This window comes from Podarcis vaucheri (genome assembly GCF_965113315.1).
Source record: "Podarcis vaucheri genome assembly, chromosome: 4".
Lineage (NCBI taxonomy): Eukaryota > Metazoa > Chordata > Lepidosauria > Squamata > Lacertidae > Podarcis > Podarcis vaucheri.
Genome location: NC_138762.1, coordinates 71,344,817 through 71,368,015, shown reverse-complemented (window position 1 = coordinate 71,368,015; position 23,199 = coordinate 71,344,817). Strand labels below are relative to the sequence as shown.

At 41.8% G+C, this 23,199-nt stretch overlaps 1 protein-coding gene across 4 annotated transcripts in view; it reads left to right on the top strand.

The window, feature by feature from the left end:
• TBL1X (transducin beta like 1 X-linked) overlaps nt 1-23,199 on the top strand; it is a 141,248-nt gene that overhangs the window by 38,348 nt on the left and 79,701 nt on the right. For 3 of the 4 annotated variants that reach the window (XM_082220119.1, XM_082220118.1, XM_082220117.1), the window contains exon 2: nt 1,059-1,137. The exons of the other annotated variant lie outside the window; for it this stretch is intronic. The gene's annotated coding sequence lies outside the window, so the exon portion shown is untranslated. The remainder of the gene's footprint in view (nt 1-1,058; nt 1,138-23,199) is intronic. 4 annotated transcript variants of the gene reach the window in all.

The following is a 23,199-nucleotide window of genomic DNA, read 5'->3' as shown; positions in this document are numbered from 1 at the left end:
GTCAATTTTTACCAGGGCACAAACCATCATTTAACTTTTGTATCCTATAATCAAGTTTTCAGTTGTTGAGCATACAGATTTAATGCAACCAGAATCTGCTTCCCACTCTTGCTAAGTTCAGTATTATGTATTTGCAGCTAGAACTGAGAAATGGTATGCAGTGCTGGAAGCCAAAGTAAAATGATTTGCCCAAGCTCTGTATTTGCAGCTAGTGAGTTGGTTTTCACAAAACATTAAACCATAATTTAAAATAAGCTATGGTTTAACGCGCACGGGTGCTTGGCTCTTTCACCATTGGACCCGCTATTGGTCTCATCTGCCCAATCCACCAGAGCCTGTCTTCACATGCAGGGAAGGTCCCTACTTCACTGAGGGTTTGAGACCCATCGGCTACCCTGACCTGGTTTAGCTGGCCAGTTGAAGCTGTTTCCTTTGGTATGGCCACTGTCTCTAGGAGCCACAAGTGAGAGCTGAGTGCAGGGTGGGAACCAGAGGTGGACAAACTACCCCATAAGGAGTATATAAGTTATTATATCTGTGCTCAAGGCTTCTTTCAGTTTCTACACTTAAAAAGGGCACTACTGCTTTGCCCAGGTGTAACTCCAAACCATGGTGCCATGAGAGCACACTGTGGCTTTTTATTCTTCCAACTCCCCTCCCTCCCTTCTTGCACAGTGATGAGAAACTAGGGGAGACTAAGATTCCACAAACTGAGACCAGAAGATTCCTACCTCTCTGTGCAAGAGGGAAGAAGGGGTATATGACTGCGTCAGGACTCATACCTGCTCATTCTCATAAAGGTAAGCCATGGTTTGTCATTACATCTGAACACAGCCAACATGATCTGTGCAACTTTCCACCTTGGCAGAAATAATGGGGAGCAATGTGAAACTCAGAACAACCTCTATGCAAAGAGTAATCTGAGCAGCCTTTTTTGATTGACGGTATCCTTGGATAATATGGTTTTGCTTCTGTTCATTCAGTTTTTAGAGTATTTTGAGTAGTTCTAATCTTGAGTAGTTGTAATAAATCTGCTTTTGTTTTTATGTTTTGAACAGGGTATCAAAAGAGAGAAAGCTGGCCTGAAGTGAAATTGGGGAAAGCTGGGGATTTGACAGCATCCCCTCCTCCCCCAGAGTAAGTGAATTACTGAAATTATTTTCCTATTGTATAATTGCAATGGGCATGATCAATTGAAACCAGTGGAGCTTAAAATAGCTTAACTTTTGTTGGAATATGTCCAGTGTGTATTGTACTTGAATATGTAAAGCAATTAGTCTTATTCATTGGGAATTATAGCGTGAATTCAGGTTTAATGAAATGGAACTTTGTTGCTGTTCTGTCCAATGCACTGGGCAAATGTCCATCTTCCAAGTTATAGCCTGAATAACTTAACAGTGAGTTGAATTAAATGTAATTGCAAACCATTGTTTGGTGTTATATGGAAGAGCTCCTGGACTCCCCTCACAAACTGCAAACTATGGTTTTCACAAACCCTCTAAACCAGGATGGCAAACTGCACGGTTTGACATTACATGGGAACCAACGCCATTCATGAACATATCCAATTTACGGCGTTTATGCCACTGATTGCTATACCAACTATATTTATTGTGATCAATATATATCCAGTGTTATTCTGCTGCACCAGTATTTACTGAACCTGAGAAAACTGCAAAAACCGCTATGATTTCATATTATTTATCCAGTGAGTGAAGGTTGCATTTCCTATAGTGAAGCTAACTATGTTGCCTCTACTACAGAGATTAACATACAGCACAATTCCACTTTTCTATGAAATGTATTATTGTTTATTACCCTGTTGAATTAAAACAACTGGTTGTATTCCTTGAGTAAATGTAGCATTTACTACATTTTTGTAAACAGCTTGGGCTTGGAGGATTGTTTGGGTGTTTGTTTTTATAACCAAGCTGCCTGTAAGTTTTAAGAAATAAATACATGAGCAGCTAATCCTGGAAATTTACAGTATCTGCGTTGAGGCCTGCTCTCATGCAGCTGTGTATAGACTTACATTAGTTTTGCTTTGTTTCACTTATTTGATTGCAATACGCATTTGCCACTTAAAACAAGCCATAATAAGATGAGAGAAATTGCAGCAGAGCGATTTTAGTTTTGTTATGTCCAAACTTTGGTTTACCGGCTTTGTTAACCAGTTTGCTGTGGTCTTTTTTGAGTGATAGTTAGTAAAACAAAACAAAGTGTGCCCTGAATTCTTGGAGCCACCAGTTAAGTAGTTGTCCTCACAGATAATAATTAGCACTAAGCTGATTAACTAGCAGAATTGTAACTAATGAACAGATGAAAGTTTGCAGCCATGGTTAAAGATCTCTCTTGTTTCTTATTAGATTTACTGTATATCTTGCTGAGTGGGGGCAGGGAGGAATTCTAGTCCATGTGTTTGGCCTAGCCTAGGTGTTTAAATATATAGACACTGCTGCTTTACAAGGTTGTAAATACGATAATTGATCATGACCACTGCTGAAGCATTTAGAAGTAGACGCCTTTCAAAGAACAATCTGTTGTTTTACAAGCTCGTTTAGAGGTTGAATGTTTTAAGTGATTCCTGGGGACTAGCAGGTTGCTTTTTATGATGATTCTGTGCCTGTGATAAATAGAATAGGTTTATATTTCTCCGGATTTCGCTTGGCTCCAATCAGAAGCTGTCGACATAATGCTAATTCTCCTTTTTGCACACAGTGAGTCTTTGTAGTGGAGAGCAGGTGCTGTTTTCTCACCAACCAAAGTAAATTAAAAGAGAGACTGTAGTTAATGAGTTGCTAAACTGGTATTCCTTGACTGATAGTTTTGGGGGGTGAGGGTAGGAAGGGAGGAGGAACTTGCGGTATAAATAGTGGGCATCCTTTTCAGGTGACTTGAAAATAAGTTTATTACTGATGGGGCCTGGCCTGACATGTGTGCGCATTTGCTGTTCTCATTTTTGCTGATCCTTTTGAGGAAAACCAGCTACTGCAGTAATGGGGGAAACAGAAGCAATTAGTGGTGTGCTCTCAAAGGCGGAATCTGAGGCCCTGCTTTAATTGCAGTGTTTAAATCATCTAAATTGGAAAGTGTTGCTACTGCCGACGCCCCCCCTCCAGCTCCCCAAAAGAGCTTTCTTCCATAATTGAATGCAAAAGTATTTTGTTGTTGTTGTTGTTTGCTGATAGCTTCTTGGTTTCAGGCACATAATTAGTAATGCGTATGCATTGGAGTCACTAAAGCTGAAAATCCTAATAATTGGAGGGGGGAAGCGTATGGACGTGCAGGTAGGAAACAGAGAGCTGGAGGAGTGAAATAGTGTTCTGTTGATAGTACCTAAGTAGAGCTGTGTGCGTCAATAAAACAAGTGTCCTACTGTGCTGGAATACAAATGGGCTGTCTGTAGCAGGGTACAGCAAAGACATTTGGCAAAGAGGGATAGGAGAGCTTCTGGCGTAATGTAATTGAATTGACCATTTCTCTAAAGATACAGCAAATTGTTTGTTACAGCATTCATCATCATAAGGGAGGCCAGACAGCTTGCCAAACATATTATATTTCTAATAAAAATGGGAGAAAATAAAAGCCTACAGCTCTTGTGCTAACATGCAAATTACACTTATTATGCTTGTGGCGTTTAATTGATACTATTTTTATTACTAATACTGTTGGACATTGACCTTGCAAGAGCTGTATAGTTTTTCATTTTGAGGAAGAGAGGCTGTGTTGACCCATAAGGAAAATGCCAAAATCCTTGATTGGCTGAACTGAGCGTTTAAATATTAGCCAACATTATGGCTTGCGCGAGAGTTCGTAAAATACCTTGCATATTTTTTGCCGGCCACAGTGCTTCTGTGTTATTCTATTTCCTTGGAGAAACTGATATGTTCATGTAACACGAAGCTGTGATGGAGCACAACCCAGAAATTTCTGAGGTTGGTTATGTGATGTAGAAGACCAATAAACATGGGCCTAAATGACAGCTGGCTGGCTACATTCACAGTGGGTCTTTCCTCAGTGAAATTAACCTCTGCCCAGTTGCTATTTTTTGCTGTGTGTTTACTGCTCCGGAGTTTCACAAAATTGGTCCCACCAAGAGGGCTTTTTTCAAGGATGGTTTTGTGACTTTTTAAAGTATATTGAAATAAAAGGTGTCTGATACCTTTCTTTTTAAAAAATAAATAAATAAATAAATGGAGGAACTTGCTTAAGTCTCTCCTAGAACACTGCTCCTTGTTTGAATTTGCTGTGGTTTGACAGATGATGCAACAAGAAGCAGCATATCTGAAATGGTATAATATGAAATGCTCAGCCTCAGTACATGGGGAAAACCCTTTCAAGCCAGCTCTAGAAGATTGAACGTAAATTGTATTCTGACGGGCCCCCTGGGCCATGCAGTGATGGCTCAGCAAATGAGAAGCAGTTAGCTTTTTAGATTGCCACATATGGAGAAGACAGGCATTTTGATTTCTTGCACCACTGAGCCCCTGATAAGGCTGGAAATTGGAATCAAAATAATTAGATTGGCTAAACAGATCCTCACAAACGAGCCAAGTTAATTAAGGGGAGGGGAAATGCCTTTGTATTCCAAAAAAACAACAACATGGTATGCTCCCCCCAATTTAGGATGATATTTGTGCTGGGGTAGTCAGTAATAGAACAAAGCTACTTTATGGGAGGCAAGCCTTTGATCGCTTTTAAGATACATGGAGAAAAAACAGTTGGATAATTGATACATTTTAAAGTAAGTGTTAAAAATAATAGTGAGTGGTGTGATATGTAAGAAACCAGTTTGTGCTTTTTGGCTGAATGAAGGTGGGAGGCAACCTTTCTAAAAAAACACACCACCAAATACCTCTCCAAGAAAATAAAACATTTTTGTTGCGGCAACTGTTAATCCCAATATGGAACGCTCCTGCAAAACACAACGTTGTTGAAAAATGTGTGCACATTTTCCATCTAGCCTCCACATTTCCTTTTCTACTACCTGTGTCCAAAGAAAGCTAGAGCATTCAAATTCTCAGATATAAATATCTTTGCTCGTTTGCTTGAATGATCTAAAGTAACATTCCTGGTTTATTCTTGTTTTGCTCTGTAGTTTAGATTATGATGGATGGTCAATGTTAATTAAGGAGGTGAGTTAGATATAGATGATGCTCCCTGGGGAAGGCAATGGACTTGATAACTTTATGGTCTATTTCAGTCTAATGAGCTCTGCATTTGCAAATCAGGATTATAATTCCAGTTCAAATTATGATTTAAAGTCCTGGTTTGCTGACAAACCATAGTCTATGCAAATGATAGGTTGTTCAGTACAGCTAAAGCAACAGACTATAGTTTGCTCCTAATCAGAAGAAATCAGAGTGTGTAGTGCCTGAAAATCCCAAATGATCTTTATACCCTAAAGCATCTTAACAGCATCATCTTGGATTCTTTGTTGATCAAGAGAATGGATTACTATAATGCGTCTTACTCCTTGAATGGAAGGCTGGTTGAAACAATTTTCTCCCTGTACTAACTTCCCATGGAACCAGGCACTGGTTAAATTGGATTGCTAATTGTATTTTTGGACTGTTAATCATGATTCTCGGTGTTCTGGGATAATTGTCTTCTTGTACAACCAATTTGCTGAGTGACTGAGGGTTTATTTGCATCCCTGTGTATATAGGTGTGTTACATGCAAATAAATCCTCAGTTACCCAGAAAATTGGTTGTATAGAACTGATGACAGGGTAGAAATTCTTGCATTGTTCAGCAGCTCAACAGCTTTTGTGCCTGAAAAGGTGATTTCCTAGTGTTGGGGCACAACCTGGGAACGAGGCCCTTTTCAAGATCTCCGCTCTCTTTAATTAAGCAATTTCGTATGGGAACAATATTCCCAGTACTTATTTTACTGTTAACAGTCCAAAATAAAATTTAACTAATTTGCATTTTCAAACGCATACTTCACCATATTATGATGAAGTTGCAGTGACCAGTGGCATCACATGATCACCTGTCTGAGTGAGTGTAGGCTTGCAATACCTTGTGGCTTATGAGAAGGTGAGTTCCTGTGAACCTAGTTCCTTGGTGAGGTACCATTCATACATGACCATCGCAAATTGCATCCCTGTAGTGACTAAAAGGGGGAAGGGTTGCCATGCTCACACAAAATTGCACATCTATTGTCTCTAACCATGCAATCCTCTACACACAACTTCTGATGAATCATAAGCATGCTGATTCATGAGCTCCGACAATTGTGCGAAGGTTGCCGATTGACTGAACTGGGCCCATGCTTTAGAAACTACAGTGGTACCTTGTGTTATGGACGGGATCCGTTACGGAGTCCCATCCGTAATGTGAAATGCCTGTAACTTGAAGCGCTGCGTCTGTGCAGGCGCACGGTGCCATTTGGCGCTTCTGCGCAGGCGCAAGCGGCGAAACCTGGAAGTAACCCGTTCTGGTACTTCCGCGTTGCCGCGGGACGTAATGGAAAAAGACGCAGCATGAAGCAGACACAACACGAGGTATGACTGTGTATGCAATAGAGATTAAAATTCTAAACAATGTACATAATTAAAACACACTACAATCCTATTTTGTATATGTTCTTAGGAGCAGCTCTTCAGTCTTCCTTTTAGTTGTTTAGTGAGACATTATAGCACTTTTGTATAAAAGCTGTTATAGTAGTTAATGACTGCACATCTACAGCCAATACATTTTTCATACTCTTGTATAGGACTTTCCAGCAGTTGACATCTGCCAGTGAAATGTTTTGAATTCCACCTCTGTGGAGATCAGATTGGTCCTCTAAAGGAACAGGGCCTTTCCCATTGTGGCCCCAGTGCTTTGGAATGTCCTCTCCTAAGAGTTTCATGTGGTCTTATTACTGCATCTTTTCAAAGGCTTGTTGGCACCTTTCTTTTCCAATGAACTTTTTAAGTGGCTGGCAGATTGGTGCTTCTGTTTCTTGTGCTGACAATTTTTATTTAGTTCGATTTGTCTTACATATTTTACACTTTTTATGTCTGCATGTTGCTTTAGATGTTTTTAGGAAGGGTGGTATAAATAACTTTAAAACAAATAAATAGGTTAAATGTTTATTTGTGTGTATGTAGTGGTGCACTTTTCTGTTTCGTTCTTTTGCAATGCAATTTACCACAACTTGTCGTATCCTTGGGAACCGTTTATACGGAATTATTTTATGAAATTTATGGCTGGCAGAAAGATGTAAATTTACATAGTTGGAGAGAGAGAGTGTCTGACTCTCTTGGGCTCTGTTTCAAATTTGTGTTCAGAAATACACTTGACAAGACCTATTTATAGATCAGTGTGCTGTCATGAATACTCTTTCCTTGTTTGCATATATACAAGGAAATTTGAAACTAATTCATTTGTTAACTCATTTGTAAAAAGCCAACATTTATTTCCAGCTCTAAAACACAAATGTACTTAATTCTAAATTTGGTTAATGAATATTGAAGATATTGAAGTTTAGTAAGATGATAATGATGATTTTGATGATGATGATTTTGATTTTATTTATTGAATTTATATACCACCCTATACCGAAGGTCTCAGGGTGGTTCCCATAATAAAATCAAAATTTAAGACCACAAAATACACAATCAAAATAAAAACAACAATTCAATTACTTAAATTCCTGTATTCCAGGAATTGGCACAGTAATAAGAGCCTCCTTTATTTAAAGCGTATTTTTGGTTTGGTTGTTTGAAGCTTTTATTTAAAGTGTGTGTATCATCCCATTCTGTTCACATATATATTTTGGGAAGGGAAGGAAACTGAAATTGTTTATAAAGTGATTAACACTAGGATGTTGCTGAAACAATGAGGATTCGGTTGTGTGTGTGTGTGTGCGCGCGCACGCGCGTTTGTTCCCCCCCCCCACTTCCCTGCCTGATTTCAGGGATCAAAAGAAACACAAATGTTGGGAAGAATGAAATTTGTGTTTAAGTTCAAGCTATCTTGGGAAACGGGTGGGTGTAAAGCTGTGCTACAAGTTTAAAGGGGAATCTGTCAATGTAATGTGGGGAATTTTAACATGGAAATATGCCAGGAAATCTATCCAGATCTGATCCACCATTTGTATAACTACAGGGTGGGTCTTGCAGGTCTACAGCTGCCTTTCTCAAGCAAGGGAGTATTTGTGTTTCACGTCCGACTGCTTGTGTGGGTTCCCAATACAAAATGTTACATTTATATACAAAAGCAAATGAGTAAGTAATACATTTCCAAGTATTATGGGCAGATGGTATCTATCCATATCTATCATGGATAGCATCACAGTCTTGCTAGTAACCGAATCAAAGGACAGATCTCCCCCTCATTCTGGCTAGCCTCGAGCAAGCCATTTTTATGGGGTTTATTGCAGGCCTGCCAGTCACTACCTAGTTATGGTGCAGCGAAGTCATCTTTGGAGAAATCAATTCATACATTCTGTCCTCCACCCCACTCGTTGCCCTGACAGCTGTAAGGCCGCCTAGGGTGCAACAAATCCCTATAGCCTTTATACTTGCTTTTCAAGCAAATCAACTTGAAGTGAACCATGGGTATATAATGTTAAGGTATAAGATAAAACCACAGAATACTTTACAAGTGCACAGTACTTTAAAAGTGTGGGCTTCTGCTATTTTTGTCAGCGAGGGCACCCAGTGTTATTTATATTTTGTTATTATTATTAATTACCTGCCTTTCACCCTAAGGTCCCAGGGTGGGTTACGGCAATTTAAACTACAGTTTAAAACAGTAGTTTGTCACAGCAAAGCTAAAACAGGGTAAGAATCAGAATAACACAAGTGGCACATAGGATAGCTCTGATATAGAATAGCTTAACAGTTAAAGACTTGGAGGTCTTGGTTAGTAAGGTGTTAGAGGCATAAATCACTTGCAAGATTTATTGCTTCCAGATTGGCACAGGTAATTCTGAACTTCATGTTTTGTTATGCTGGAGATCTAGTAGTCTCCGCAGTTAATTTTTTGTATGGGTAAAAAACTGTTGCCCAAATAACATAGGCAGCAGTGATCTGTGTGAATGATTTGCATTTCTAATTATAGCAATAATTCAACATCAGGTTTTAAGATCTATATTATGCCCGCATTATGGTACCCCACCCTCATTTGTAGGCAGAGATTAGACTCCCATCCAGAGTGTATTGGCTAAGAAAGCAGTAACTAGTGGGGTGTCATTATCCTAAAAGATGCTTATTTGAACAAATACCATGTGTGAAGCACTAATTCTGGCTTACGGCCTGTCTGCAAAAATGTTAAATACAGTTTCCAGATGGATATCCAAGTTAGTCTGCTGCAGCAAAACCAATAAAGAGTCTTGCAGCACCTTTAAAGGCTAACAAATTATCACACAAGCTTTTGTGAACTAGAGTATATTTCATCTTATAAATTCTATTATTATAGTATTCATGGTGCCACAAGACTATTGTTTTTAGACACAGTTGAACTCAAGAGTGCTGAATCTTCTTTAGAGATTTCCTGTTGGATTAGAAAAGCGTTATTAAGGTGTGCCAAGCTTAGGAAAAAACATATATTCAAGAGCGTACATATTTGAGGATTTACGACACAATGCTTTCTGGAACACCCACTATTCGTTTAGATGGTAGATATTCTGGTGCCTTTATTAACCTGTGTGTATCTGGTCAGAAAGAGGAGAAAGTTTGTTACACAGTTTAATATCCTTCCTTTCATAGACAGTTTTTTTTTAAAAAAAGGGATTTCTTAGTAAGCTGTTGCAGTTTACAGGCCTTCAAAACATCAATTTTTGCAGTCTGTTTTGCATAGGTTTTTTTTTTTTTTTTACTTGTAAGACAGACAGGTTTGTTTGCAGCAGTTGCCCAGAAACTTAGTTACAAGTTGATACAAGCAATTGCAACTTCTTTCAGTGGAGACAGTGTGAAATGTTGGAGGGCAGTCACTACAGAATATTCTGAGCTTGATAGATCTGTGTAAATCAGCTTCCGATGTATGTTGTTAACAAATGTTTACTGCTATGTGTTCAGTTGTCGTTCATGCATGAGTTCCATGTATGATGCAAGTATAGTTCATACACAGGTGTTCGTTTGTTTTATGTCGATGGTGCGTTGTTTTTGCAATGACATTTGATTTTAAACAAATAACCTAAATTATGTTGCTTCCAAGTTATCTGCTTCCGGCTAACTTAGTTCTAAACTATGATTTATTCTGACTTTTCCCATCTGTTATTTGGTCCTATAGGATTTCCACCACATTCTCCCCATTATGCCAAACCATAGTTTCTTCCCTTAAATGTCTGTTTTAGTTATCTTAACAGTCTAGTGTTGCTTGCCCAGATTATATGGATCTTCTGTCACTTTTGTATCATTCACTTGATTGAATCAAAACATATTTATAAAAGAATCTTCCTCCTGTATCAAGTCTTGATACATGACTGTTTTGTGCTCTATATGGTCATTGATGGGTAATAAGACAGAGCGTATTAACACAAATTATGGGTAATTGATGGGCGATAAGACAATAGGAGCGTATTAACACTGCGCTGTCTGGTTTTGACCTTTAAAGGCTTATTCCACTTAGGAACCCAATACTCCAAGGTTTGCTCTTCCCATTGGCACTCATTCAGACTCCCCATTTGTCATCAGAGGTCCTTCTCTTTCTGCCTCCTCTTAGTAGGGTGGGGAGGGTGGTAATACAAGAAGGCGCCTTCTCAGTGGCAGTTCCCCATTTGAGGAATGTGCTTCCTAGGGAAGTATGTTTGGTGCCATCATTGTTTGCTTATAGGTAGTAGATTAAGACTAATAATAATAATAATAATACCACCACCCAGGTGTGTATTAATTGAGAGGGAAGCAAGTTGTGTGTGGTGGCTTTTTAGTGCTCATCTTTAAGTGGACTGTGTAGGATTTGTCATTTTATAAATATTTTTGGACAAGCATATTGCTTTCTAATGATCTTACTGTACTGAGATTTAATGTCAAGCTGAGAGTCACTTTGGGACATTCTTCAGTGTGTGAAAAACAACAGCAAAACAACAAGACAGTTGCCTTTTTTCATTGTTATACATTTCCACTCCATTGTTACCCATTTCCACGTTGCCTTCCTTACAAAGCTACATGGTGATTGAAGACAGAAAACATCACCATGCTTAGGACTTAAGGTTTGACCCATTAGTTTCAGGAATGTGGAATAATATGAATCTCTGTAGGTGAGGGATATGAATCTCTGGGCTTTGGATAGGACATAGACTTTATTCAGATGTGGGGTTTATTGTGTTAGTTTTCCTTGTTATAATGACACTTCTGTCTGGATTTCTAATGGTCTTTTATACTGCGGTACCCAAGTTGCACTGAAATTCATTCACAACCATGGGCGTGATATGACACAACAGCAAATGTGATTGGACCCTTTTTAGGCATGGTGCTTCTGTTCCCCCCCATGATATGCACTGCATAGTCCAGAATCAAATTACATAAGCAAAATCCCCCAAACATGGGTTTCCAGGATTGCAAATGGATTTTTTCCTGGAAGCAACACAGAAATGAGCACTAACTCACTGCTAGATTCCACTCAATTTCCAGAAATGGAAGATCACATAAAGTGTTAAAAATTACAGGTAATGGATTGTTAGGAAGATGGAATAAACTGCCATCTGAATGCAGCCAAAGAAGCATCATTAAAGGGAGTATGAACTGGTCACTCCTCTCGGTTTATTAATTGAAACAAAAGATCCAGTTTTCATTTGCAGGGACTGGTCCCCCCCCCCCCATCTTGTCTACTGTAAATATGAAATCACTCACTTTGGTTCAGAAAGTTCTGTGGTTAAAATATCCATATACTAATTGATAAACTGCATCAAATACATCTGACAAAACCGAAGGATGCTAAAAGGGGTGATGAAATATTTATTTGTGAAAAGGGAAGCAGCGCTTTTCAAATTAGTGCCAGCAAACAGTTCTTGTAACCAAGAGCACAATCAAATATGTGGCTGTGATGTGCTGCTGTAATTGGTTTGTACAAATTAGCATAATGCACTTTGATGCAGGACAGTAACAATAATAATTCACATCTCTTGCTGAACTTTTGCTATAATGGTGAATTCCTAGCTCTGTGTAGTACTTTAGTACTTTTTTCCTTATTTTAAGAAGTGAAAAATGATTAGGCTTAGCTGTCTTGTTTCTCTTTCCCTCTCTCCCTATCCCTCCACATGCACACAGATGCGCAAACACACACACACAACTAGTTAGGTAAACAACTGAACTGCTGGAAGAGATAGGGACTTCAGTATTCTGAACAAATAAGATGCATGAAATGCTATGCAGTATTAGGGGTTGTTTTGCTTTTTGCCCCTTTTATTCCTGCCAGCTTGAAGAAGAAAGTTCAGATTTGGGGAGTGAGAGCTACTGAAATTAATTTCATTCTCACCAATATATGGTATGACAGCTTTTGATGAGATAATATGTAGTTTTATTTCTTTAAAAGACAAACAGGCTAGAGTGGTGGCATGATTGCTTACATGTGGTATGGGCAGTGGTAGGTAATGTGACACAATCTCTTTAACCTTGTCTCCTGCTGGGCAGTAAAACTGCAAGGGGGCAAGTTCCTCATCTCCCCAGCCTCTCCTAAGACACTATACCTTCCCTTCCCTTCCTTAGTTGTCTCCCCTGTGCCATATTTTTGATTGTGAGTTCTCTGGGGCAGCGACCTGTCGCCTCCATATTTTGCAAAAGCAAAGCACACACATAGCAGTTAGGCACATCTCGTAGCACCCTTTGAGTTGCCCACATTCTTATTATGACTGATATGAAATCTTTTTTTGAAAGTGATTTTTCTGGTAAGTCACGCAGTGTACAAAAAGACACATTACTGTCTCACTGTATCACAAATAACTTTCTTTTTGACATGGAGAAAATAGCCCCAGTTTGAAAGGTTTAGATAATAAATTACAGCTGTGACGACGGGAAGCCTTAAGGTAGCTTCCCCCCCTTGGCTGAGGCATATGCCAAAAACACTGAAACTCTGTATAGGAGAAGCAAACCCTGCACATGTTAAAAACATCATATGCTCATTGATGCTGATATAATGACCACCATTGTTGTTGTTGCTGCTGCTGCTGCTTGGTCGCACATTCTTTCCCTTTCCCTTTCCTCATCCCCCACCTGTATGAATTGGGCTGAGGAAATATGGGGAAGGATGAAAATTGATGTGGCTGCTACCTGTCTGTGGCTGTTTTGATTGTTTCCCGCCCTCTAGGGTTGGGCAATATCAGCTTTTCAACATGGCGGTGTATCACCAGTCAAACATTGTGGTTTGGCGATATACTGCAATGTTTGGGGTAGGGAAGATGCATTGGCCTCTGCATTCACCTGAGACATCAGGTGAAACTGCCCCAGCTGCCCTTGAGAGCTGAGGCGGTTTCACCTGGGCTCGCAGGTTCTCTCCCCCCCGCCGCCCCCAGCTGAGACAGCCCTGGTGCTCTTGCTTCTTGCTGCTCATGCCTGATTCGGCGGAGTCTCGGGCCTCCTTTAACTGCTTGCTGTGGGGAGCTGAGCAGTTTCACGGAGCCCCCACCCTGCTGCCGGCTTGCAGGAGCCAGCGCTGGGCTGGGGGCTCCTTTAACTGCTTGACTGAGGCAAGCGCAGCTGCACGCTCCTCAGTCGGGTAGTTTAATTAAAGATGCACCTCGTCGATACACCTTGTTTCTCCCTCTCCATCGTATGAGGGCAGAGTGGGATGGTGGTTTCACTCAGCGATTTATTGCTGGTGAAGCAGCCCCTGCTCCTGAGTCCCTCTGCTGGCAGCACCTCCTGGAGGGAGGAAACCGACATTGCAGTCTGCTCCTCATACTGGTCCTGGGTTATACATCGATATATCGCCCAGGGCTACCGCCCTCTGATTGCTGCAGGCTTGGAACAGAGCAGTGGCTTATAAAGTACAGTGGTACCTCGGGTTAAAAACTTGATTCGTTCTGGAGGTCCGTTCTTAACCTGAAACTGTGCTTAACCTGAAGCACCGCTGCACGATTTCTGTTCTCATCCTGAAGCAAAATTCTTAGCCCGAGATACTATTTCTGGGTTAGCAGAGTCTGTAACCTGAAGCGTCTGTAACCTGAGGTACCACTGTACTTCAGTCTGGTTTGCCGAGCAGAACAGTGCAAGAAGAAATTGTTGTGTTGGTGGTTTCCCCCACCTCTACCTTCCTCCCTGGAGCTGACCGTACAAGAGAAAATGAGGAACTTAACATGAGAATTTGTTTCCCTGGCCCATTTAGCCTTTGAGAATACTTCATGAAAGATCTCTCCCCCCCCCCGCCCCGCCCCCGCTTCTTTCAAGGTTGCTCTGTGACTTGGTTTTCTGAGATTTACCAACCAAAACAGGGATTCTAGCCAAGCTAGTAAAAAAGGATGTTCTGTTTTGAACCAGGAAGTGCCACTAAACATGTCAAAAGTATTATTTTGAGATGTCTGCCCTTGTAATTAAATGGTAATACTGATGTTGGTGGTTCTTGCTGTTTTTAAAACACAACTGCTTTACAATACCATGGGGGGGGAGAGATTCCTTTTCTACAAAGTTTGCTTCAGTTTTTTTAAAAAATATTAATGTCATGCATAACGACGTGCCAAATATAGAGAGACAGAACATTATGACTGGTGTTATAGGAACAGCTATGTCTGGGGTCACAAGGTTTTCTGTAATAGTGCATTTAAAATTGCCACATTTGCATAAAGTAAGTTCTTCGGTAAAGCAGGCCAGTTTTTCAGAAGCTTGCCAAAAGGGGTGTGAGAGGAGGAGCTTTCTTTTGATGGTTGCTGAAAGCCAGAAATAGATACATTGGTCATTTTAGTTCTTTTCCTTTGTCGCATCGTTAATTTTTTTAATGCTTACAAAGGCATGTTATTAAGCGCTGTTTGATGGCTTTCTTTTACAGCATGACCAAAAAAAAGCTAGTTGTTTCTTCTGCAACAGCTGTTTGGATCAATATTTATCTATGAATAAGCAACGGAAAAGACAATATTTCATTAGATAAGACATTATTTTTGTTCCTAACCTTTTAAATACTGCAGCTTGATGGTTTGTGTTTCCACTCCGTCAAGGTTAGTGTCTTCCGCCTCATTTCTCAAAGAAGCAAGTTGGGCCTCAGTGCAAAATTTAGGCTTCCATAGGGCCCAGTGAGCCCTTTCTGTGATCAACACACAGCATTTCTTAAAGGCACATTTAAAGCATTCTCTCTCTCTCTCTCTCTCTCTCTCTCTCTCTCTCTGTTCGAAATTAGCCAGGTGCCACAAGAATTTTGCACCTGGCTCTCAACCAACTGGAGGTGCACCCCTAGGGACCATTGGATCTTGACTGTTTTCACACAGTAATACGCCATCCTGTAGAATTCTATCAGTTATATTTTATCTGCACAACCGGGATGAATTTCAGGAACCAAAATGCTTTTTCTGAGCAGGAATAGTCACCATTAAGAAAAAGAGGTCAGAATAGACCAATGTATGTGTGGACTGTTTCTGGATCAAGTGACTTTTCTTCTTTAAGTTCTCAAAGTTCTTAACCTAGCTCAGGGTTGCCATCTGAACTAGTCATATGTTTAGCTGATAATCGGTCACAGTCAGTGCACCACTGACTTCAGAGACATCTTGCCCCAAATTGGCAAGTAGACATTCCATTTTGGCAACTGTAACCTTGGTTTAAGGAGCCATTTTGGTGCCTAGCTTGTATACCTTGAGTTTTTAACACTGCACATGCACCAAAAAAACGTGTGAGCACATATTAATTTTCTACCTTTCCCTCAAGGAGCTCAAGGCACTATTGCATGAGCTCCTTGGGTGAAAGGCATTGTACATGGTGCCTTCATCTTTTAATCCTCAAAACAAGGATAGGTTAGATGGGAGATAGGTTAGGCAGCGACTGACCAAAGGTCAGCCTAGGAGCTTAAAAGAATTGGAACCTTAGTCCCTTCAATCCAAGTCCTGCAATCTAAGTCTACGTCCACACCATATATTTACAACTCTCTTGCATCAGTCTTGTATCACTTTAATAGCCATGGCTTCTCTCAAATAATCCCGGGGACTGTGATTTGTTAAGGTTGCCGAGAGCCATTAGGACAGTGTTTCCCAACCTTTTTTGGGCAAAGGCACACTTGTTTCATGAAAAAAATCTCGAGGCACACCACCATTACAGCGCCGTGACGTCAGCGCGCAGCGTCACGCCGGGAGGGACGCACGAAAGTGTAAGTTTCAATTTCCCCCCTCCCCCTTGCCTTCCTTCTGTGCCAACCGCCAAAAAGGCAAGAATCGCGGGACCGCCGGCGGAGGGGGGGAGGGCGAGCAGAGGCAGCGGTGAGCCCCGTTCCTCCCCATCTGCCCCATTCCGTGCAAGGAGCGCGAACAGGTGTGAGAAGGGGGTCAAACCTGCGGGTCGGCGCCGGGGAACCTCCAAGCTTTGGGGGTGGGGGGGAGGAGGCAGCAAAGCGAGGCAGGAAGGAGAGCGCGGCTTGGCGAAGTACTCGGCGGCGAAGGCCAGCAGGTCCGGCGGCCGGTGCCGCAGCACCTCCACCGTGTAGCCCTGCAGCAGCTCAGTCAGACCCGGCGGGATCTCGATGCTCATCTTGTAGCCGAGGCGCGTGGGAGACTCAACGGACGGGCCCGGGAGAGAGAGAGAGAGACACGACGGAGAGAGAGCGGGAGTCCCTGCTCGCCGCCGCCGCTACAACTACTGTGGCGGTTGGTCGTGGCCGCCGCCGCCGCCACCACCCACCTCTATCTATCTCTCCCCCTCAGCTTTCTACACGGGCCTGGAGCCGGAGGTGGGGGGTGGCCGCCGCCGCTTTCTCCGCCTCCACGTCCTGCCTCCTCCTCCTCGAGCCCTCTGTCAGCCCTGAGGGAACCGCCGCGCTCGCGCCGCCGCTCTCTGACACGCGAGAAAGAGAAAGGAACGGAGCGGCGGGGTAGTCGGGGGAAGGAGGGGCCGGAACGGAAGCGCGAGGCGAGCTGCGCATGCCCAGCAGGAAGCAGCGGAGAGCGCCACAGAGAGAGAGAGAGAAGCAAGGGAGGGCGGGGAGTGGGCGGGAACACGCTTCATGCGTCACAATAACGGACAAGGGGCGCTCGAGGGATAGATTAGGACCTAATTTGACTTTTACCAAAAAAAAAAAAAATCTTTTTAATTTTTCCCACGGCACACCAGGCATCATCTCGCGGCACAGTAGTGTGCCGCGGAACAGTGGTTGGGAAACACTGCATTAGGAGACCCTTGTTCCCCTCACAGAGCAACAGTTTTCAGAGTGACTTGACAATCAACCTGTCTGGGAATTGTAGCTCTGTGAGGGGAGCAGGGCATATCCTAACAACTCCCAGTTTTTGTAAGGAAGTAAATTTCCCAGGATTCCTTGGGAGAAGTCTTATGTGTGGCATGATACTGCTTTAAATGTATAGTTTGGATGTGGCTATTAACTGTTACGTTACACTGGCTCTCAGGTGAACCTCACTACTTGGGATCCATTCTCGACGCTCTGGTATCTGCAAACCTTAGGCAGAATGGTAGGGTTGAGACTTCGCAGTTTTATGCAGGTCGAATCCATGCATTAAAAAATAAGGATCAAGTCGTTAAATCAAATAGAGAGGAAATAGAAAGTCAACTGTTGCAGTAACAAAACTATTAAAAACAAAATTAAATATCTGACGAACCATTGTCATTTCAGTTGCTTATTTCAAGATAAATACAATCTAGAAGCTGCTCCAGAGGAAAACACCCAGATTTATTTTGAGCATGCCGTAAAACATAAACATCACATAGCATTTAATCACGTTACTCGAATGTGCCTGGAATTAGATTTCAGGTTGATTTATCACTGTAAACATATGTGACATGATGTTTAGGCACAAGAGTAGTCAGCTGAAATGATAGTAAAATACCTCAGGAAACAGCTATTATACAAACACAGAATAATAAACACAGAACATGTCTTAGGCCTGGGGAATGATTCAGCCCCTGCTGTCAGTGGAGAAAGGGAAATATCTTGAACCATATGGGGTTGTTTATTTTGTAGATACTTACAGAACAGTGCCCTGATCTCCATTTATAACAAAATATTAACTAGATTACCTGGGCAAATATGTAGAGGGTCATGTGTTGAGGCACAAGTTTGGTCAAGGTGTCCTTTTGATCACTTCCCACCCTGGCACTATCTGATTAAAAGCAGTCAGGGTTGGTGATCACACATGCCTTTTCCTCCATGGACTTCAGAGCTGCATATATAGTTCTTCCCTGCGAGGTAGTCAACCTGGTCAGATTATGAAAGGGTACCATGAAAAGGCAGAAATCAGGTGATAATTTTTCTTACTAGTAGTAAAATTCTGTCATGGATGGGTTAGGGCATGTGTGGAAGGCTAACAGAATAGGGTTCCAGTTGGTGAGGGCCAGTTCATGGCAGTGTCAGAGTAGGCTTTTCTTTCCAAGCACCATGCATCATTTTTCCATGGGAGCACTTGTTGGTACTCTTGGAGTCCAGATAAAGTTCTGTCCTAGTAACGCAATTCGTTGAAAATTCAACTGCCAAGAGTTAAGCTTGTCAATATAGACCATGGATTGGCAAAGTAAGGCCTGCAGCCCGGAACAGGCCCAATTGCCCTCTGGATCTGGCCCACGGATGGTCCTGCAATCGTCACTTGGATCGAGGTAATCATTTGGGCTGTGCCTTTTTTTTTTTTTGCCATGTTTTCAGGCGCCATTTCCCCCCCTCCCTCACACACACCGCGGTGGCGCCTCCTCCCTCCCTTCTCCTGGCTTCTCCCCGCCCTGTGGAGGAAGGGAGCTGGGCTTTGATTGGTGCCAGCCAATCTACATAGAGGAAGAAAACATGTCCCCAGTCTCCATAGATTCTGGAATAAAATGTCATGTGAACGCAACCATAAATTCCTTCCTGTCTTTTTTTTTTTTTTTTAATGGAAATTATACGTCCGTCCCCCCCCCCAGTTCTAACCTGCCCTTTACCATGTGATCTCAGGGCACAGATACATCACACCCAGCATATTAAAATATAACAACAACGTTATAAAATGCCACATTAATAAATGCACAACAGCAGCGCAGTAGGTGGGAAATGAAAAGACACATTGAGTGGCTCAATAATAACCAGAATGCTGATAAAATAAAGCTTTATTTATGAACCAAGTGGAAACTTGGAAGTGACTGGTTGAAACATAATTTACTGTATGATGCAATATGGCTGAGCTGCCACCACATCATAAAACATCTGAATTTACATACCTCTGCTTCTGAAAAGGAGTATGTTTTACCACATATTCTCAAAGGATGTCGTTTTCAAGACTTGGGGTGGATTTCAGTGTCGTGCTGTTATGAACAGTCAGTCTGCACAAGCATTGCAGCTTGCCAGATGGAATGGGGATCCCCTCTCCTAACCCTGTGTGCTGTTGTGGGGATTGTATTGATCCCCCGCTACGAGCCTATTTTAAAGCACCTTGTAATTTTCCTCTGAAGAGGATTGTCCTCTCTCTCTCTCTCTCTCTCTCTCTCTCTCTCTCACACACACACACACACACACACACACACGCACACTGACCTTTTTGCTCCAAACACATATTGTCATAGGGAATAAATAACTCTCTTACACATTCTCTGCACTTCCATTCCCAGCTCCTCAAATTAATAAGAGGCAGCTTGCAGGTGTTTTGTTTTTGTAGATCTCTTTCCTTCCCTCCCTCCCTCCCTCCCTCCCTCCCTCCGTGTCTCTCTCTCTCTCTCTCTCTCTCTCTCTCTCTCTCACACACACACACACACACACATCATGATCCCCCTGCATGGAGCATCCTTGTTAAAATTTCAGCAAGGGTCACAACTTCTCCTTGGTGGGTTAGAAATTCCATGACTCCGGCAAGTATTTTCAGGGAAATGCTAAACATAAAACATCTGTGAAAGGAATGTTCTTTATTTGAGAGGATTCTTGCAAGTGCAGTAGGTTAAACCTTGGCCTTGGAATTTCCTCCCCTGCTGATAGTGGTTACATATGGTAAACACAAAATAGGTTGGGTGTAAAGTCAGCAGGGGTCAGCCCTTGTATGGAAAATGGGAGGGAGGGACAGCATCCGTTTCCAAGGCTGCATTTGAGAACATGGAAACATAATCACATATACTTGGCCCCACTGGAAATAAAACCAGAAGCATAGATTTGTAAAATGTTGTGCATGTAGGCATCTCGGATCTTTCTCTTTGTCAGATATCATTCAGTTTTTCTAGGCTTTTTTTGTTTTGTTTTTGTTTCTGTAGGCAGGATGGGTGGGATGAATACTTAGCAACGTGGATATCAAATTGTTTGTGCTTCAAGTGGGCGCACACAACTGTCTGTGACCAGCAAACTGTATTAGTGCTAGAACTGAGCAAGATTGCTTGAGATGAAGAGACAGCTTGACAGAGAAGCTTGTGGGGGTAGCTGTTAACGCTGCAAGAACTCAGGAGAAACAGAGTGGCTTATATCTTCACAGTTGATCGCCTCCTCCTGGCCATCTACTGGCTCATTGTTCACAACTGAACCGTCTATGACAGCCCATGAAGACCGTATTACCGGCCCACGAGCCACCCCTGAACCGAGCCACCCGCTCGGTGAGTCCCCCGTGCGCTACGCTAAATTGGCGCGGTGCGGGAACTCGCCGAGCGGCACCAGAAATTGCATCTGCTCATGCGCAGATACTGGAAATCGCACCTGCGCATGTCCAGACGCTGAAAATCTCCTGAGTAGACCCTTCCTTCCAAGGAGCCCCCTGGTGGAAAAGCTTCTTGGTAGCAAATAAGCACTCTTATCCTGTCTCTTGGGCTTCCCACTGAGTGTCCTGCTGCCTTTGTTATTGAGTGTCCAATGCCCAGATGAAATGTCCATGAGGCTAGGTGCCTTGAGATGCCTTAGGTCTGCAATGGGTTCTTCTACATCCCCAGCTATGTCGGGGTCCTCTATGGGGTCCCACTGCTCTTTTTTGGAGGAGGTCTTCTGGGGGTTCTGGTTGGGCAGGGTTTTGTCAACAACAGTCATCTCAGAGCGGTACTGAATGCATGCATAGCAAGCGCTTGGACAGAATAAAGGTGGCAACTGTTGGGTCAAAACACCTCTATCGGTTCCTACAATTGGAGCCAACTTGTGCAGGATAGTTTTGCCTGGTACAGCCAAAATGAAAAACTATGGTTTCTCTTTATGCTCATGATACTTAGGTCATTGGTTCCCTCCACTAGCACAGCCACAAGGCGGAGATTGAACATTTCTTCTACAGATTTTAGTTAACCACAGTTTAGTGTTGTTCCAAATCCAAAACTGTGATTATGATTTGTTGAAATAAGCCAGTGTGCTTTGTAAATTGTGAATTGAAGTTTGCTCGTTTCAGTAAACCATAGTTAAAATTATCCCCAATGTGATGCCAGATTCTCTAAAATGCCTTGTAACTGTGATTATTCTGAAGAAGATTGTTGTGCATTCTTTTGCTAGTGATAACAAAAAAAGTATCCATTCCTTTTTTTAATTAAATGTCAGGGGTATTTTTTTGTCTGACAGTAGATGGGGAACATCAGTATAAATTTCAGGGGTCCATTTTAAAAAACCCTAATGAGATGTGGATTATGGACCAATTTACAATATCAACCCTAGCTATCCTTCAAGTTTGTTACAGCTGATACATAGCAAGTGGTTGTCTAGTGACAAATCTAGATCAGTTTTTCAGCCTGTGATGATGTGATTTCTTCCTCATGTTTAATATCTGGCTGTGAATTGATCTGAGTGTGAAACAAGCCAGAAAGCTGCTTCATTGTGATGGTCAGCTACAATGGACACTTTTGTGTGTATTTGGACTGATCTAGAGTTGGGTGACTCCAGTTGATAAAGTTGAAAAAGATGTTGACTTTTAATAGTGTGGAGGATGGTGGTTCTGTAATAAATTCTATCACAAACTACAATGTATAATAGCATGTGAGCACAAAGGTGATGGAGAAGGGACATGAAGTAAGTAACTTAATATAGCATTAGATCATCAGTTGATGTATCAGGAAGTGAAATCAATTGATGGTATCAGCTAGTTGGCATGAATCACTTGATCACCAAATAGTTTAACCTTGGGTTTAACAACTTATACGTGATCAGGAATTTCAGGCAGGCAAGCAATTGGGCTAGCATGGAAATAAAGTGAACAGAACGAAGCAGATTGCTCTAGTTGGTATAAGGGAGTTATTCCACTAGCTTTGTATCAGGCTGGTATTTTTGTTGCCTTATATACAAGGCTGAAGTACTTCCCACTTAGAAATATTGTGTATTCCTATTTTCCTAAGCTGGTCAGTAGGACTTCACTCTCGACCCTATTTGAATCAAAGTTGTTTTCCTTTAGTTTGAAAATAGCAAATCATTCAACATTTGAAATTGGGTGGGCATCCAGCTATGTCTGATTACGTCATTGACTTTATCTCCTACTGTGAGTTACAGTCCTTGTTGAAATTTATAAGTGGGTCATTTTCATACTTACAGCTGTGTCGCATCAACAGGGATGCTTCAGTGTAAAAGACTTAACTAATTCTGTGTACAAATGAACTTCATAGATCCTCACAAAGTTACGAGGAACAAGGATGAGAATGAAACTAGGGGATTCCCAGATATTTTTTGAGATAGGACCATTGTGACCCTTGTGTTCTGAAACAAATATGTTGTGCCAACACACTTTCAGCACTCATGTTGCATGGCTGGACTTATTTCATAATTGCAACTCTTGTTCATAAACTTTCCACTGTTTTGTGCTGGAGCAACTAATTCATGTGAGTGTTGCCCCATCACTGGCTTTATTTATTCTCTTCACACAGCATCCTGTTGTGGAACAGCATCCCTGTTGAGATGTGACAGGCACCCTCTATTTGTACTTTCTGGAAACAATTGAAGACATTTTTCTTTTCACAGTCTTTCAGAGCTGGATGAAAAGCAGGGAGAGAAGCAGTCAGGTTTATTTTTAGGTCTTTGCCTTGTGAGTTAACCTGTATTTGGTTTTTTTAAAAAAATTGTTTCTAAACTCATTTTTGCTATTTGTATTGCATTGTTGCAAATCACCTTCACATTTACATGAAAGTAAAACACACGAATTCAAATAATATAGAGATGTGTGTATATATTGGCTATGCTGGTTTTCTAATCTTAAAAGTGGCAAAATTTAAATTCTCTGGTTCAACTACATCTCAC